We start from the raw sequence: 18358 nt of genomic DNA on the forward strand, positions 1-18358 counted from the left end.
AAGCGGGCGCGGACGTTCTCACCAAGTGTGGGGTGGGCGCGCCGGATCCCAGCTCTCTGGGGACGGGCAGGCCCCCGGCACCTGGTTCACCCCCAGGTGACACCAGGAGGGCCTTTGCAGAGACCCAGCGAAACTGCCTCGACGTAGTTGTGTTATTTTTAAGTGGTTTTTGCCTGTGGAGAGAGTAGTTTTTCTTAAAAAAGGGCATTGCCTCAGATGGCTTTCTTTGGGTCTGCTTTATTGCTATTGATCCAGTAAAGCTTTAATCAGGAAACAACGGCGCAGTGGGTTCTGTGCAGGGTGATCTGGCGGCCTGGCTGAGTTTTCATGGGGGAGGGTGGATGTTTGCTGCACATGAGCCAGCGGTCTGGCTCTCGTCCTCAAGGCCCGAGCTTGGGTGGAGGCTGACCCAGGGGTGAGCCTGGGGCGTCAGGATGGGGTGCCTCCGTCTGGCTCTACCTGGGAGTCAGATAATGAGGGGGGTGTCCTCTCCCGGCCTTTGTTTCCGAGGGTCACCAGGTTGTGTGCTGGACAGGTGTGGCTTTACCCAGTCCCCCCCCATTCCCCCAGGGGAGACCCCACAGGCAGGGACCCCGGAGCGTCTGCCCTCTGCAGACCTGGTGCGGGCTGTGCCAGAGATGCTCATACTCATGTGGATTGAGGCTGACTGGTCTGGTACCCAGAGGCGGTTGTTGTTCAGTCGCTCAGTCCTGTCTGACTCTTTGCAACCCCGTGGACTGCAGCACGCCAGGCTTCCCTGTCCTTCACCGTCTCCCGGAGCTTTCTCAGACTCATGTCCAATGAGTCGGTGATGCCATCCAACCATCTTGTCCTCTGTCGCCCCCTTCTCCTCCTGCCTTCAACCTTTCCCAGCATCTGGGTCTTTTCAGAGACTTTCCACCTGATGTGAAGAGTTGGCTCTTCAGATCAGGTGGGCCAAAGTATTGGAGCTTCAGCTTTAGCATCACTCCTTCCAGTAAATATTCAGGGTTGATTGCCTTGAGGATTGACCAGTTTGATCTCCTTGCAGTCCAAGTCATGTATGGATGTGAAGGTTGGTACCCAGAGAAGCTCCCCTTACATTCAGCTGTGCGTGCCCCGTGTTAGTCACGGAACTGGGCTGGAATCTGCTTCTCTCATCCCCACACCTGCTCCAGATATCTTTCCATTACCTTCTTTCATCTGCTCCAAGGTGGGGGCGTCTCAGCTTCTCACTTTCCTGACATTAGCAGGGTCTGGAAGCCGCATATTCTTCGTGTGTCAGTTTCTCGGGCAGTTTCTCCCAGCGAGAAATGAAATCTGCTGTGCTTACATCTGATGGAGCCTTCGTGGCATTTCACACCGTTTCTCAGGGTTCCCTGGTGTGTGGAAGCTGCTGAGGCCCCAGACCCCCGTGACTGGATGCCCACCGCCCTCCTTTTTAGAAAGCCCGTCCCTGCCACGGGGCAGCCCCTCTGAGAGCTCCCGTGCAAAGGCTCTATCCAACTGGCACTCTTGGGTCGGGTGCATCTCCGAGGCCGCGCCTGAGGCGAGGTCCTTCCCTTAAAGAGCCTGTTCTCATGAGGCAGGGACTGCGCCCACCCAGGGCGCCCCGACCCTCCCTGCAGTGTCCTTGGCTCCAGCCAGCGGCGTCCGCTGGTCGGCCAGGTGTCTGGCGGGCCCGAGCTGCCGGCTCCTCTGTGGGCATGGTCTGTGGGCTCGGGGCTCTGGTTGATGATCGGTGATGAAGCCTCAGGGAGGAAAGGCTCGTTGCACCAAGCCTCCGGGTGTGGGGCCCTGATGGTGCTTGTCTCGAGGGAAGGGGCGCCCACTTGCCCGTGTCCCTCAGGGGGTTGTGCAGAGAGCGTCTGCCATGTACTCTGGGAGGGGTCAGCCCTCTGGGTGCAGCCTGGCCCTGCCCTCAAAGCTCTCGAAGGATCGTTGCTCCAAGAACTGGTAATTCACAGTGTATTTATGGGTGGGAATGATCAGTGGGCTTCCCGGTAAAGAATTTGCCTGCAATGGGGAGATCTGGGATCGAGCCCTGGGTGGAGAAGATCTCTTGGAGGAGGGCATTACCCCACTCCAGTATTCTTGCCTGGAGAATCCCATGGACAGAGGAGCCTGGCGGGCACTCTGGGGGTGCACCTCGCCCCCTCCAGGCCCCTGGTGGCTGCAGTGACCGGCGACCTCGGGGGCCCGGTGGCCGCCCATCCAAGCTCCTTCACACCTGCTGGTTTGTGCACTGCTGATTCCGCCTGCCGTCTCTCGCTGGCCCGTCCCCGGCGGCTCAGGCATGGTCTGACCTTGTTTCTTAAAGAGCGAGGTGCTGCTGGCCAAGTGGTCCTCCACGCTGGCCAGGGCAGGGACTAGACCCGGGAGATGAGGCCGACCGCAGCTGTGTCCACGGGAGCCCGCGGTCAGCCAGCCGGGCCCCTCGGTGCCCTCCTGGCCAGTTTTCTCCCAGGCAGCCCGGCTCTGGCGCGGGAAGCGGGGTGGCTGGCTGTTGCAGACCCTCAAGCAGTTAAAGGAGCCTTGCTGTGCCTGGGGCTGGGGAAGGGGCCCGGGCACACCCCCGCTGAGCCCTGGCCAGGTGGAGAGGGGATTCTAGCCCTTCTGTGGAGTCTGCACCTCCAGACCCCGGCGTTCCCCAACCCTGGTTCTCATCAGAAGGGCCTGGGCCGCCTCTGGACGCCGGGCCACTCGGTGGAAAGCCAGACTCCCCGTGAGTGGACTGCGTTTACCCCCCGCTGCCCTGGCTCCTTGTCACAGGCTGCCGCTCAGCCTCGCTGGTGTGTTCCACTCTCTGGGCGTGGGCCCAGCGTGCCTGTGCTGAGAAGGATGGGGGGCACTGAGGCGTGGCTGCTGGAGGGAGCAGATAGGTTAGGGATGTCTGCCAGGTCGTGGGCCGTGGAGGGGGATACGCTCTGCTTATCTGCCTTCCCTGGTACCCTGGGGTACCCGGCCGTGTGACAGCCCCCTCCCGAGTGCCTGCCTCCTGCTTCTCCCTTGTGAGCTTCCTCCAAGGCCAGCCAGACTCCGCCCTCAGACCGCCTCCCGCTCCGGGTGCGGTTCCCCTCCCTCCCTGGGTGGGGAGCTTTCATCCCCTGAGGGCACGTGGGAGCCTGTCTTGCCACGAGAGGCATCGCTACCCTGCAATATCCCAGGACGTGGGCCTCTCCTCTCTGGGTCCCTTCTCCCGGGTTGGGCACCGCTTTGGTAAACAGAGGGTGTTGTGGAAGCCTCAGGGCCTGGGCGGGCGGAAGGTCCCGTGTGAACTGTCTGCAGAGAGGAGAGAACCTTACCCTCGTTTCGGGCACCTCCCTTTTCTGTGCGGCTGGCGTTAGCTGAGTCCCAGTGAAGAGGAAATGTGATGCCCCCCGTCCCCCCACGGGCAGATGGGTGCTGGGTTTCCCGGCCAAGGCATCCCTTGGCAGTGCTGCCCACTGGAGGCTGGGTTGGGGCGAGGCCTCGTGGAGCGATTCTCTGGTTGGAGGTCCCTTGGGTTAGCGCTCAGGGTGAGCCTGTGGGTGAGCGGCCCCTGGGCCCTTGTCCAGAGTGGAGGGCACTTCGGGGGCTGCAGAGGAGTAGGCCTTCAGTGTCTCGTGGTTTAGAATTTAAGCTGTGAGATGCTGGAGGTTCCCGCAGATCCGCTCAGCTCTGGCCTGGGAGGGGCGGCCTTGACAGCATCCCCAGCAACCCTCCACCCTTAGCCCTGCCCTGCCCCACGACGCAGGCGCTTCGATCCTGGAGCCAGAGGTGTCACGGAGCGCGGATGACAGACCTCAGGAGGGCAGGGCTCCCAGCTGGGTTTAATCGTCTGATTCTTCCCAGCGACTGCGGAGCAGAGAGGGCAGCAGCCTGGTGGCAGGACCAGGGCAGAGGAGGCGCCTCCCGGTGAGGGCCTCGAGGTGGGCGCCCTGGCCTGAGTGCTCCCGGGCCTTCCTGCACCCAGGCGTCCCTAACGGAGCCCCCCAGACTGGGCGCTTACACTGCAGAGTTTCTTCTCTCCGGAGAGGGGTGGGACATCGAGGTGTGGGCAGGACAGGGCTCCCTCCGGAGGCTCCAGGGGAGGGTCCCTCCCGCCTCTCCCAGCCTTCGTGGCCCCAGCCGTCCCCGGCGCGTGTCTGCTCTGTAACTGTTCTTGGTCACTTCACCTGTCCGACTCTCTGTGACCCCAGGGACGGTAGCCCGCCAGGCTCCTCTGTCCATGGGATTCTCCAGGCAGGAACACTGGCGTGGGGTGCCATTTCCTCCTCCAGGGCATCTTCCCGACCCAGAGATCAGACCCACTTTCCTCTCTCTTGAAAAGACACTGCTCAGTGGGTGAGGGGCCCACCCTAAGCCAGGAAGATTCTGTCTCGATATCTTTACCTTATTCCAAATAAGGCCACGTTCTGAAGGTCTGGGGTGAGGACGCGGACATCTCTGGTGTTCTGGGGGAGGGCGCACACTTTGGCCCCCGCTTTGCACTCTGCTTCCTCTTTCTCCTGTCCAGGCGTTGGCTGGGTGCTTGGGCTCCTGGTGGGATGGGGTGTAGGGCTCGGGCCTTGCTGAACGACTGGCTTGGGGCTGTGGGCAAGGTGCACGTTGAGCTGTGGGTGCCCCCAGGAGGGGAGGGCTGGCTGGCAGGGCTGGGTGCAGGGTGGCCCGGCCGAGATGGGTCGGCAGGAGGTGGGGGGTGGACGTGGAGCTCATGGGCTGGTGGGGCCCCTGTGGTCTGCAGCGGGTCGCTGCGCTCAGCGCTCACCCCCTTGAGCCGCTTGGCTGACTTCTCACTTCCCTAGGCTGCCCCCACCCCCTCCTCCCAGAAATAGCACCGAGTGGGTGGGGGTGGGGTGGGCCGGCAGGTGGGCGGGGACCTTGCTGACCGGACCCCGAGCTTTGGTTTCATGTCTGACTGAGGGGCTCTCTTCCATGGCGGGTGGGGAAAGGCGTTCACTTCCCTGCTTGGGGCGCCCGTGCCTGCACAGAGGTGGGCCTGACTGGTCTTTGAATGATGACGAACGGGTGGATGGACAGACAGATGGAGGGATGGATGGATGGATGGATAGACAGATGGGTGGATGGGTGGATAGATAGACAGACAGATGGATGGATGGAAGGATGGACAGACAGGTGGATGGGTGGATGGAGGACAGACAGACATGGATGGATGGACAGGTGGATGGGTGGACGGATAGACAGACAGATGGATAGGTGGATGGATGCAGAGACAGACGGATGGGTGGGTGGATGGATGGATGGATAGACGGATGGATGGATGGATGGATGGATGGATGGATGGACAGACAGATGGATGGGTGGATGGTTGGACAGACAGATGGATGGGTGGATGGATATACAGACAGACGGATGGGTGGGTGGATGGGTGGATAGATGGATGGATGGATAAACAGACAGATGGTTGGATGGATGGATGCACAGACGGATGGGTGGGTGGACGGATGACTGAAGGTGGGTGACGGATGCCCAGGGCTTTCTGAGGTCCTCCTTGGCTCCACCATTTCCGCTTGGTGGGGCCCATCTGGACTGAGGCTGTGGGCTATGACAGTCCCGCGAGGTGGCCTCCCTGCCTTGGACCTCTACTGGAGGTAGAGTGTTTGGTCCCAAGAGAGAATCTCTTCAGAGGAATGGAGCTACTCGCGGCCTTGCATATATAATAGTGAAACTCTGGAAATACCCGGACTGCCCCTCGGAGAGGGTGGACAGTCATGGGACATGGAAGAGCGGCCGGCCTGGGGGAGACTCCAAGCCCCCAGCACCTGAGCCGGATGCGCGTGCTGCGAGTGAGGAGGTGTCAGGGCTTGCCAGTTATTCCCAGCAGGCCTTTTTTTTTTTTTAAAAAGCAGAAGTCAAGGAGCTGGGCAGAAAAAGGCCCTGAGTGGTCAGTGGTGCTTTAGGCTTGAGGGTGGGAGATCCTATAGGGTTTTGCTTTATTTCAATCCGCAACTCATCCGGAATGGTGCCCCCAGACATCTGTTAAAACTGCACAGGGCCGGCTGGCAGCTGGTGAGGGGGCAGACTCCTCAGTGCCAGTGTGGGCCGCAGTTTCCCCACCTGGCCTAGTCGGGAGCACCTCAAGTGGCAAAGGTCTCAGGAGAGGGAAAGGGAAAGGCCAGAGGGACCAGCTGCAGCCTGAGCCCCGGTGGACTCCAGGCCCCGGGCACCGGAGCGGGGAGCCGTGCGTCCTCCCACGCATCCTGGGCAGGTGGCGCCCGGCGGGCCCTCAGCTCTTCTGCCTGCAGACGGCCCGGGCCTCCCTGGATGGGCCGTGTCCTCAGGCCCGGGTGCCGCCTTCCTCCCCCGCTTGGCTCCCACCCGGGTGGGGGCGGGGGTGAGCCTGCAGCTGTGAACATTCCTGACCCCAGTTCTGGGGAGAGGGCCCAGCTGCTGCCTGGCAAACAATGGAGGCCCCACCCCACCCCCATTCTGGTGCCCCGGGCCTGGCGCTGGTGTGGCTGGAATTTCCAGAAAGTGCAGTCTCTGAGCTGACGTTCAGGTTCTCTGACTGTCCTGAGAAGCTTCCCATGCTGGCTCCTGGGCTGTTCACACCCTTCGTGGGATCCATTGCTCCAGGCTTCATCCAAAGTGGAGGAGTCTTCATAAGGAGTCTTGAAAGTAACGCCTACTGCTTGGAAAAATAGAAACACCTTAGAAAGACAAAGCTCCCCGGACCCCTGCCCCGTCCTCCCCCCCGCCCCCCGCCGCACAGGCCTCTGTCCATCGGTCCACATACTTAGTCGCTCAGTCGTGTCTGACTCTCTGCGACCCCATGGACTGTAGCCCTCCAGGCTCCTCTGTCCATGGGGTTCTCCAGGCGAGATTCCTGGAGTGGGTTGCTGTTTCCTTCTCCAGGGGATCTTCCCGACCCAGGGTTTAAACCCGGGACTTCTGCATTGCAGAGATTCTTTACCATCTGAGCCACCATCACTGAGGCTATATTTGCTTTTCCTCCCAGGAGAGCTGGAGACCCTCCCATGAGGCCAGGGGTTTGGGGTGGAGGGCACGGCCTGGTGGGTGGCGGGGCGGGAAATGCTGAGGGGCTGGTGGGTGGCCCAGGGGGAATCTCGTGGCCTTGGTGGGGGGTCCCACCAAGGGGAGACCTTGGAAATCATCCAGGTTCTGAAGTTTTCAAACCAGGTTTTTGTTGTTTCAGCCGTGGTAAGATACAAAGAACCACGTTTGCCATCTTCCCCATCTTGTAGTACGTTCACACCATCCACCCCTAAGCTCCCTTCTTCTTGTGAAACTGAAACTCGACCCCTGAATCAGCTTCCTGTCCCCTCCCCCAGCTCCAGAGCCGCAGCCACTGCGCCTTGTGACCCAGAGGACTCTAGGGAGCCCGTCCGTCCGTCCGAGTGGGATCCTACAGTGTTTGTCCTTTGATGACTGGCCTGTTTCCCGGGGCGTGATGTCCTCCAGGTTCACGCTGTGTCGCATGTCAGACATAATATCCTGTTGTAAGGATAGACCCTGTGTTGTTTATTGATTTATCTGTTTTTTTCTCTTCATATATGTATATATATATATATATATATATATAGAGAGAGAGAGAGAGAGAGAGAGAGAGGGAGGGAGAGACATGGGGACCATTTTTAAAGTCTTCATTGCATTTGTTACAATACTGCTTTTGTGGGATCTTACCTCCCCGACCAGGGATCGAACCCTTGGCTCCGGCTTTGGAAGGTGCAGCGTGAGCCACGGGGCCGCCAGGGAAGCCCCCATCCGTTTATCTGTTGATGGGTGGGTGGCTTCCATGATTTTTGACTGCTTCTGTGAGCAGCGCGGCTGTGAACACGGGTATACAGGTAGCTCTTTGAGACCCTCCTTTCCACTCCTTTGGGTGTACATACCCCCAGAAATCGAATCCCTGGCGCATGTGATAATTTTATTTTTAGTTGTTTGAGGACCTGCTATACCGTTTTCCTGTCGCTGCGCTGTCTTGCCTTCCTGCCCACAGTGCCCAGGGTTCCAGGTTGTTCACGTCCTCACCAGCAGGTTATTTCCTGTTTGGTTGGTAGTTCTGCCCTGAGGGGTGTGAACTGGTACCTCGTTCAAACCGGTGCGGATGTACTGCTGAAGGGCGTCCCTTGTGCTGGGGAGGCCCGGGGACCGGAGAGAAGGGGGCACCTGGCCCAGGTGTGGGGGAAGGGGGCCTCACCTGGGCTTCTCCTTGGGGGGCACGGCTCCCCGTCGGCCCCTCGCGCCTGGGCTGTGTGTGGCGCATGCTTCTTTGGGGGCATGAGGGGTGAACTTTGGACCGAGTGAGGGGTTGGGTGGGGGCTCCCCAAAGGTCGGAGACCCCAGCACAGGCGTTCGGAGAAGCAGGGCCTCTGCGTCGCTCCCCGTGGGTCCCAGAGGCTGCCTCTTCCTTGCAGACAGGGCCTGGGAGGCGTCCAGCCTCTGCACTTCTGGCCTGGCTGCTTTGACTCCTGCGGGGTCTGCTGGGGCAGCCGGAGGGGAGGTGCCTTCTTTCTCTGACCAGCGTTTATGGCTCACAGCCGGCAGTGTCGTGACAATAAAGTCCCATTCAAAACAGGAGAAATGTGTGTGCGTCTTACCCTCCACCTGCCTGGGCTTCAGACACATTTCTCTCAGCGCGTGCCCACCTGCAGACGTTTATGTGCTTGGCTTCATTAATTGCCACACAGACACATCGCGGGCGCACGTAGGCGCCCGACCACTGGCAGTCTCTCCCACAGAAGCCCCTGCCCCGTGGTTCCAGGGCAGCGCTGCCTGCGAGGCCGGTGTGGGGGGAGGTGAGCTGGGGGGCCGGGAAGCCCCCAGCTGGAGGGGGAGCAGTCCCCGTCCCCCGAAGCCTTCCCAGAAATTGCGCGTGTATTGGCTCAGGTTTTACTGAGCACCTACTGTGTGCCGCTCCTGCCCTGCACATTTGGGGTCCTTTCCAGCATCTCGGGAGGAGTGCTGCTGGGAACTTCCTGTAGCATCTGTGGACAGCAAGCCAGCAGGAGGGCATCGCCTGGACGCTGCTCCCCTCAGGCCGTGCCGGCCGGCCTGCAGTGACCTCCGCAACCCCCGCATGGTGACAGAACTGATTCATCAGGCTCACCCGTGCGGGTGGGCAGAGGCCCTCAGCAGGTGGCCCGTGGACAGACAGACTGACATGCTGCTTCCCGGAGCCAGAGGACGATAACTGGGAGTGATGTGAGCTGATCGCGAGCGAGGGCCTCGAGCTCATGGGGTGCTGTCCTGAGGGACGGTCCCCGCAGCGTTCGTGGCCCTTCAGAGGAGGGCGTGTGTCCGTGGTGCTCGTGGTGATGCCTTCAAAGCGCTGCACTTGATGCAGTTTTCCACACGGGGAGGCCAGTTACCCCTCAGGTAGGGGGTGGGGTTTGAGGGGGTCTTTGCTGCCTCTGGTTGCTGCCTCCAGCCCCTGGGTGAGCAGGCAGGTGGCTTTCATGGAGCAGGCTTCTTCCCTGGGCGTGGGGAACCGCAGACCTGTTTTGGGGTGCTTGAGCTGGCCACTTTCCCAAAGAGACTTGGAGGCAGCCATTGGACAGTCACATCTGGGGGCCTGGGACGTGATCAGCCTAGAGGTGGGGTCGTGGTGGGGGGAGTTCCTACGAACAGTGTGGGGGGGGGGCAGGGTTGCAGGTTTGAACCCAGATCTCTCAGCCTGAAAGCAGGCTGGGCCTGCCGGGTCCAGGGTCCAGGGACTCCCAGCCGGGTGGGGCCGTCCGGGAACCTGAATGGTTGTGACCTGGGAGGACAGATAGCAGAAACCAGGATTTTTGCCTCTCTTTCTCATCAAAGCCCGCTTCACCCGTCCGTCTGTCCATGTGTCCATCCCACAGAGCTCAGCTGAGGGCCTGCAGGATGGCGTCTCCCGTGGTGTGGAGGTCACAGGAGGCAGGTGGTTTGGGGCGTAAGGGCGCCTGCCACCCCTGGAGCCTCGGGCTGCTCAGCGTGGCTGCAGACCGGGGGCCTCAGCAGCAGCAGTTCCTTCTCTCCCGGTTCTGGAGGCCAGACATCTAAAGTCAAGGCGCCTTGCTGCCACCCCCGCCCCGGCACACCCCCTGCTCCAGAGACTCTTGAGCTCCCGGCGGCCCAGGCATCAGCGGCTGTGGCCGCCTCACTCCCGACTCTGCTCCGTCCCACTTTGGTCTTTCATCTCCCTGGATCGTTCCTCTCTCTGCCTCTTACAAGCACACAAGTCGTTGGATGTAGGGCCCACCCTGGTCCAGGATGGTCTCAGGAGCCATGGACTGAGAAGACCTTTGCCTCTATGAAGACCTTTTTTCAGAGAAGGTCACATCTCAGGCTCTGGGGTCAGGGCGTGGGCATGTGGAAACCACCTTTCAAGTGCCTAGTGTTACTCGCTCAGTCATGCCTGACTCTTTGCAACCCCATGGACTGCAGCCCACCAGGCTCCTCTGTCCATGGGATTTCAAGTGCTGCATTTGGCAAACAGTTTCCTCAAGCTTCCGCCTCTTTCTCTGTAAGAAGGGGGTGGAGTCCAGACCACCACATTAGTATCTGCAGAGCTGACCTGCCACTGGAGTCCTGCTGGGGAAGAGGAGCTTCGAGGCGCGTGGGGAGGGGTCCTCTGATGCTGACCCCGAGGCCACTTTCAGGAAGGAAGACGAGATGGAGGAGATGAAGCGGCAGAGACAAGGGGCGATTTCGCAGAGCTGGTGGGCCAGCGCTGAGGGTCTGGTGTGGGGCCGCAGAAGGGAGAGGTGGGGTGTCGGGTGCTGGGCTGGGGGGCACCGTGTCAGGCAGCCATCAGACTAATCTCTCTGAGCCGTACCTGCCTGCAGGATTCGCGCAGTGGGAGGGTGGGATTGAACCCTCGGGCATGCAGAAGCCGGCTCAGCGAAGATGGTCGCACGGAGAAACACGAGAAAAGCAATTTCCTGCCGGCTTTGTAGAAAAACCTTTGGTTTGACCCTGACCTTGAAGTCTTGATAAGGCGGACTAGTTTTTATCCCTCTGGCTCAGACAGGCCATTAGCTGGAGAGGCAGATCTTTTGAGGACTGCTGGGAACAATTTCCAGCAAGGTATTGGGCGGAAATCGTAGATGGCTTCCTCGGGCAGCCGTGGGCTCAGAGGAGTTCCTGCTGCTTTTCTGGTCTGTGATCCCTGAGCTTGGGACAGGGCGGGCACGCAGCGGGTGTCTTAAGAGTCCACTGATTGTGGGCAGAGTTAAGGACGAGCTCCCCCGCTACCCCGCCGAGCTCTGCTCAGCCTTCCGAACCAGCGCTTTCCCAGGGGTGTTTTTCTTGGTGAGTCTCCCCTCCTTTGTTGATGGGGAAGTACTCTGGGATCAGGATTGGTGGGGGGGGGACCACTTTGCAGCCACCACCAGCTTGGCACAGCCCGTCCTGCTGGACCTTGACCTCCTAACCTTTCAGAACCTGCTTCCCATGGCTCAGCCAAGCCCCTCTGCATTTTCACTGGGAAACCCCCTCCTCATTTCACGATGCCGACTGTCTAGGGTGCGGCGAGTGGGTGGCCCCACACGCCTGTGGCCCACGCTGGAAGGCTGACTCTGTGGAGGGAGTGAGCAGCTGAGCACGGAAGGGCCTGGAGCCCCAGAGGGACCAGGGGTCAGTCCTGTGTGCCCAGCTCTGCCTTCTGGGCCATAGCAGGGGGGAGCGGCTGAGTGGGAGGCTGAGCCCCATGCCCACTGCCCCCGGAAGTGGCCAGAGGGCCCTGGAAACCAGTCAGGGCATCTTTGTGGGGCTAGGGGCTGGAGTCAGGTTCAGGAAGCTTGCTGAGGCTGGACTTGAGGTCTGCCTTAGAGGGACCCCCTCTTTCAGCACCAAGGAGGCCAGGTGCGTTTGGAATCCCGTCTTGGTGGTCGTGGTGGGAGGATGGTGTCCCTGGGGGAGAGGGGGGGCGGCTCCACTGGGGAGCACCTTCCTCCCAGAGAGCAGGGATCAGGCGGAGAGGGGCTGCCCGCGGAGATCAGTGCAGCTCGGCCCTGAGAACGCGGGAAGCCGGGCCTGTGGGATTGGACAGACCGGTTCCACTCCCGGATCCTGACCTCCTGAGCCTGGTTCCCCATCTGTCAGATGGGTGATGCGGTCCCTCCCTGCTCGAGGTGTTGTTGGGCTTAGCAAGCTGTAGACTCGACTCGGCTGGAGCCCTGAGGCCTGAGGTCGGTACTGGTGGCTGCAGGGAGCAGTGCTCGGGGCCAGCCCCACATCCCACTTGCCTGTGTGTTTTGGAAGAGATGCTTCTGGAAGACAGGGTTGCCACACATGCAGCTGGAGCCATCTGTGGGGGCCCCGGGCTTCCCTGGAGGCTCAGACCACAAAGAATCTGCCCGCAGTGCAGAAGACCTGGCTTTGGTCCCTGGGTCGGGAAGATCCCTTGGAGAAGGGCATGGTGACCCACTCCAGTATTCTCGCCTGGAGAATCCCATGGACAGAGGAGCCTCGAGGGCCACAGTCCATGGGGTTGGAAAGAGTCGGACACGACTGAGTGACTAACATTTTCACTTTTCGCTTTTTCAGAACTATAGCCATCATGGAAGCTGGGCCTTTCTGAGCTGTCTGTCAATGCCCTGCAGACCACCATCCGTCCATCTAGCCATCCATCCATTCACTAGACCTTGAACCCCAGCCTGGGGTACTTGCCCGGGGTGTCTGGGACCGAGGGTGAGGGGAGGGTCTCAGCCTTTGCCCCACGGAGCATCTGGCTGGCTTGTCACCTGCAGGCCCCCTGGTGATTTACCCCAAGGGCCCCAAACTTGAAAGAGTCATTCCAGCGAGCTGCATCTATTAAATAGTAATGAAGTCATTTAAAATGGTTTTTGGAGTGAGCGTGGCGTAAATAAAACAGGAAATTAATTCATTTCCCCATATTTTATTGATCAAAAACCTCGTCGTCAGTGGCCCGTGGGGCGTCTGGTCAGCAGGCCCGGCCGCCCGGCCCGGGGGCAGGCAGTGAGGCTCCAGACACTGACCGGTCGTCGGAAGGTGCAACCCCAGGGCCGTATGTTGAGTGGGTGCTTTTTGAAGCCTGAGTTGCGGAGCGTGAGCTTCAGATGTGGAGGCCCCGCCGTGCAGAAAGGTGCGGCCCAGCATGCAGAGCTCCTGCTCTCGCGAGAGCTGGGGAGCTGGCGCGCGGGGGCGTCTCCGGGGCTCTGGAGTCCAGCGGGCAGCGAGGGGGGGTGGCCTTCACCTCCCCGTCATCCCCGTGGCTTGGCCGTGAGCACGGAGCCCCGGTCACATCGTCACCCGGAGGCCTTGGCCCGCCTGCCGTCTGCTTCCCCTCTGGGCATCGGCTCCGAGGAGCGAGGCTGCTAACTAGAGGGGGCGGAGGTGCCGGTGAAGGTCAGGCCCGCCTGGGTGTGGCCACTCGGCAGCGCTGTGGCTGACCAGGAGGGATTTCTCCCTGTGTGCAGATCACTGGCCCTGGAGGGGCTGCGGGGGCCCGGCTGCCTCCTCGCAGGGCGTGGGGGCCTGGCTCCCTCCTCGCGGGGCATGGGGGCCCAGCGCCGCTCCGGGCTCAGGGACTTTGGGGCCCTCTGAGGCAGGTGACCCCAGTGTCATCTGTCCCCTCCCGAGTCACCGTTTCTGCCTGTCAAGCCCAAAGGCTGGGCTCCTACCTTCTACCCCATCACCCCGGCCAGACTTAATTTTCCTGCAAGTGTTGTTTCCAGGATGGGGGGGACACATGTATACCTGTGGCTGGTTCATGTTGGTGTATGGCAAACACCATGGGAATATTGTAAAGTAATTATCTTCCAATTAAAATAAATAAATTAAAAAAAACTTATCGTCTCCCTGCTTAGAAGCCTGTGAACTATGACGATGGCTTACGAGTCCAGCAGCCTGGCCTTGGAGGTTAAACTGACCGCAGTCTGTTCCCAGCTTTGTCACGTCCTTGCGAGTGACCTTGCAGAAACAGGGAACCTCTCGGGACCTCCATCTCTTTACTCCGTCGGTAAATTAGGACTTGCTCTAATGACTCTGTGAGGCTGTGAGCAGCCTAGCCCTGAGCCCGGAGCCTGGCACCATGGAAACCCTTGCTACATGGGAGCTTTGGAGATTCTCAGGAGCCAATGTGAGGTGCCCGGGGCCTGCGGACCCTAGACTGTAGCAGTCGATTTAACAAGCGCAGGTAGTGGGGGGCGGGGGGGGGGGTTGGAACCGGGAGCCAGGTCTGCACGGAGCAGTGAGTGGCATCCCGCAGAGCCCAGCGCCCGGGGACAGGCGCCTCCCTCAGGGCCCAGCACGGCTCCCTGGGGGTTCCCGGGGGCAGGGGAGCCAGCCAGGACACACAAGGGCCTGCAGTCATCATGCCTTCTGCACACTGTCGGGCAGGAGCTTGGAAGCCCACGGTGGTCTGAGCCTCACTTCGTCCATCTGGGCAGCGAGGGCTCGCGTTGCGGGTGGTCACGGCCTTTGTCCTTGGAGCGGGGCCGCGGTCACCCCCCTCCCGAGCCCTGCGGGCGGTTCCCATGCCCCTGCTGCCCGGCGCCTCGGGCCCCCCTTTGCAGCTGCCCCACGGGGCTGAGGTGTGAGCGCCGTGCGCGCGTGCGTGTGCTGCGGGGAGACGTGCGCTCTGGGGCTCCCGGCCCTGCCCTGCCCGGGGGACAGCAGGCCCCCCGGGGGAGGGCTTGGGTGACCGGAGGGGCCCCGGCGGCCTGAGGCGTCCCGCCGGCGGGGGCCCCCGCGTCTCCTTCTCGGGGTGGGGCTGTCTCTGGTCTGTGTGTCGGCCCCAGTGGACCCGCTCGAGCCAGGCCAGGAAGCCCCCCCGTCCCCTCCCGGGGGCGCGCGGCGGCCTGCGGGCTCAGATGCGGCCACCGGCCCTCTCGCCCAGCACCCCTGTGCTGGGACCTCCGGACGGCTAAGTGACAGGTGACAGTGAGCAGCAGGCCGGGGCTGCCCTGGCCGGCTGCGCCTGGGGCGGTGGGCGGCTGGCTGCGGAGCCGGTGAGCTCACGCTAATATGATTTCAGCCCGATTAGCTCCCAGGAGGCCGACCAGGGCCCGGGATTAGAGGGCGAGGCGTCCAGGACACAGGCGGCTGGTCTCTCGGTGGGGTGGCCCAGCTCAGCGAGGGACGGCTGGGGGCCCAACCTGGGGCTGGGGGCGCCCGCACCCCCTGGGGCCCCCCAGACGGATACAGCGGTGCTGCCTCCCTTCTGGGCCACGTGTCATGGGGCCAGTTTTCTGGGGACAGAGCCTTGTGTGGCCGCCCTTGATCGAGTGCCCGCGGGCGGAGGACAGAGAATGCTGCTTGTCCCTGAAGCCCCGGGGGCGGCCGGCCGTCAGGCCTCGGGCCACAGGATGAGCACAGGCAGCTCCCTGCTACAGCCTGGCCCCCAGCCCCGGCCCGCTTTGGCCCTGTCTTCCCACCCTCGCCCTCAGCTGTCTCCCTCCCAGAGCTGGCAGCCGTTCCTGCTGGGGGGACAGACCAGCGGCCCTGACTGGCCAGGCTCTGGCCACGTGCCCTCTGGGGCCCTGGGGTGGTGGGGCAGGGTGGGGGAGCCCCCGAGCCTTAGTTTCCCTGATTGTACCATGAGGGAGACAGTGATCTTATCACTTATTCAAACCAGGCCTCTTATGGGGTGCAGGGGAGGCTGCGGGTGAGCTCCCGGACAGACCCGGGACTCTGGGCGGCTGGCGGTCACCCCCGTCGTCTCAAAGGGCCTTCACCGCTCTTGAAGCAGACGTGGGTTCAGATCTCGGCAGGGCCGCCTTCTGACCCAGAGCCGAAGTCCACTACCATCTGGGCCTCAGTTTCTCTACCTGTGAAGTGGGCTGATTGCTGGAGGGAGGCCAGGGGCTGCGTGTGCTGCCAGGGGCGTGGGTGCCCCCCGGAGAATGCCGGCCCAGTGCTTTCTCCGCACCCCTCTTTCCCTGCGGGCTGCGTCCCAGGCCAGCCTGGGCTGGGAGCGGTTCTGGAAGGCCAGGGGTCTGAGTGCCTGCGGCAGGGGGGGTGGCCAGGCCAGGCAGACGCTGTGCCCACGACGCGCCTGCCCCCTTCCGAGCCCTGCAAGGAAGCCTGGCCTTGCTGGCTGCGATTGTGGTTGGGAGCTGTGTAATTAACTCTAAAAATGGGAGGCTGAGGAGGAATTAAAATAAGGGCTTAGTGGAAATTAGAGACGAGTGGTGTGCAGAAAAGCCTGGAGCCAGGCTGGAAGCTGCAGACGTCCTGCAGGGCAGCGGGGAGGACGGGGTCTGATGCTGCAGGCTGTGGGGGGAGGTGGGGGGCTTGGGGGGGCCCGGGGGGCGGGCGGCTTGGGCTCAGACACGCCCCCAGGTCTGCAGGCTGCTCTCAGGGGTGGGATGGGGGTGAAGCAGCTGAAGGCACGGTTCTGGGTGTCTGAGATCTGGTGACAGGACGGGCTCTCTCGGGGTCAGGGTGCGAGACTCCGTCCCAGGCCCTCCCCCAGCTCACGGTGGCTTCCTTAGCTCCTAGAGCGTCTGCTGAGTCTCTGCCATCACACAGCCTCCTCCCTGTGTGTCTGTTTCTCTGTGACTCTGTTTTGTGAGTTACGTTTTTTTTTTTTTTTTTATCACAGTAAAATACACAAAGCTTAAAATTGCCATTTTAACCGCTGCTAAGTATACAGTTCAGCGGCATCGAGTGCGTTCACGGTGCTGTGTAACGGTTGCCGCCAGTGTTTCCTGGGCTTGTTCTTCCCAGACGGAAGCTCTGTCCCCACTGGACGCTCAGCCTCCCTCCCGCAGCCCCGGCCCCGGCCCCGGCCTCCTCCTGGGTCTGAGCACTCACTCGGCCCGGGCCCCGCACGTCAGTGACCTGCAGCACCTGTCTCGGTGTCTGTGTTATTCAGAAAGATCAGGTGAGGGGAGACGAAGACGGGGCTGTTCCAGGGCCACGTGTTCAAACCAGCAGCTGTAGCCAGTTTTGCAACTAAATTTAAATCCATTAGAATAAAGTGAAATTACAAGTGCGCTTGTTTGGTCAGACTGACCACATTTCCAGAGCTCAGCAGGCATGCGTGCCTGATGCCGCCCCACTGGACCGGGCTCACAGGACGTTTCCATCCTTCCAGAAAGTTCTGTTGGAGAATGCTCTTCCAGGCTCATGGAGACAGAAAGGACTTGACTAAAGTCGCCTGTGATCCAGGATTATGCCAGGACTGTATTCTATCAGGACGTCTTGGTTGTCCTTTATCTAGTAGAGAAATGTTGAGTGCTGTCTAGAGATGAGGTAATGTGGGACCTACGTTAATTTCCTGATTTTGACATTGGTGCTGTGACTGGGGGCGGGGTGTCCTTGTTCTCAGGAACTACACGCTCAGGTGTTTGGGAGGAGGGGGCCGCATCTGCAGTTTACCCTTATGTGTTCAGAAAAAGTGTGCACGCACGGATGCACACAGATACATGCATAGATACACACACAGATACACACAGGGAAATACACACAGATACATACAGACACACACAGATACACACAGATACATGCACAGATACACAGATACACACAGATACACACACAGATACACACAGATACATGCACAGATACACACAGATACATGCACAGATACACACAGATACACACAGATACACAGTGAAATACACATAAATACACTAGTGCACATGGATAAACACAGAGATACACACAGATACACACACAGATACACACAGATACACACAGATACACAGTGAAATACACATAAATACACTAGTGCACATGGATAAACACAGAGATACACGCACGGAAATACACAGATGCACATTGATGCACACAGGTAAGCAGATACACACCATCACACAGATACACACACATACACACACGCAGATAGACACTGATAAACACAGATAAACACATAGATAGCTGTACACGCGCAGACCCACACACACAGGTAGGGAATAATTAACACACTACAAGCACGTGAGCCGGTGTTGTCTCTGGCCAGTGGCCAGCCCAGCCGGGGTGGAGGAGGGCCCCACGTGAGGGCTGCCCCGGGTCCGGGGTGATGCCCGCTGGCGGTGGGTGGGCGGGAAGACCCGTGTCTGCGGGGCCCCACGTGTCCCCTGGGAGTTCTGCGTGCAGCGGGGTTGACGCCGTGCCTGCCATAGCTTCTGATTCTGGCCTGGCCTTCATCTACCTCCGTCCGTTAGTTCACGTTTCCAGTCATCAGACCTGCATCTCTGCAGGCCTCTTGAAGTTGAGCTGTTGGGCCCTTGGAAGTGAAAGTCGCTTAATCGTGTCTGACTGTTTTCAACTCCATGGACTATATACAGTCCTTGGAATTCTCCAGTTCAGAATACTTAAGTGGGTAGCCTTTCCATTCTCCAGGGGATCTTCCCGACCCAGAGATCCGACCCAGGGATCAAACCCAGGTCTCCCGCATTGCACGAAGATTCTTTACCAGCTGAGCTGTGTCCCTTAGAGGCTGTTACGATGGGGTTGGTGGGTCTGGAGC

General features: G+C 60.7%; 1 protein-coding gene across 7 annotated transcripts in view; it reads left to right on the plus strand.

Annotated features, from left to right (window-relative positions):
• VAV2 (vav guanine nucleotide exchange factor 2) overlaps positions 1 to 18358 on the plus strand; it is a 183150-nt gene that overhangs the window by 17785 nt on the left and 147007 nt on the right. The gene's annotated exons all lie outside the window — the stretch shown is intronic.

The sequence above is a fragment of the Dama dama genome, chromosome 11 (assembly GCF_033118175.1).
Source record: "Dama dama isolate Ldn47 chromosome 11, ASM3311817v1, whole genome shotgun sequence".
Lineage (NCBI taxonomy): Eukaryota > Metazoa > Chordata > Mammalia > Artiodactyla > Cervidae > Dama > Dama dama.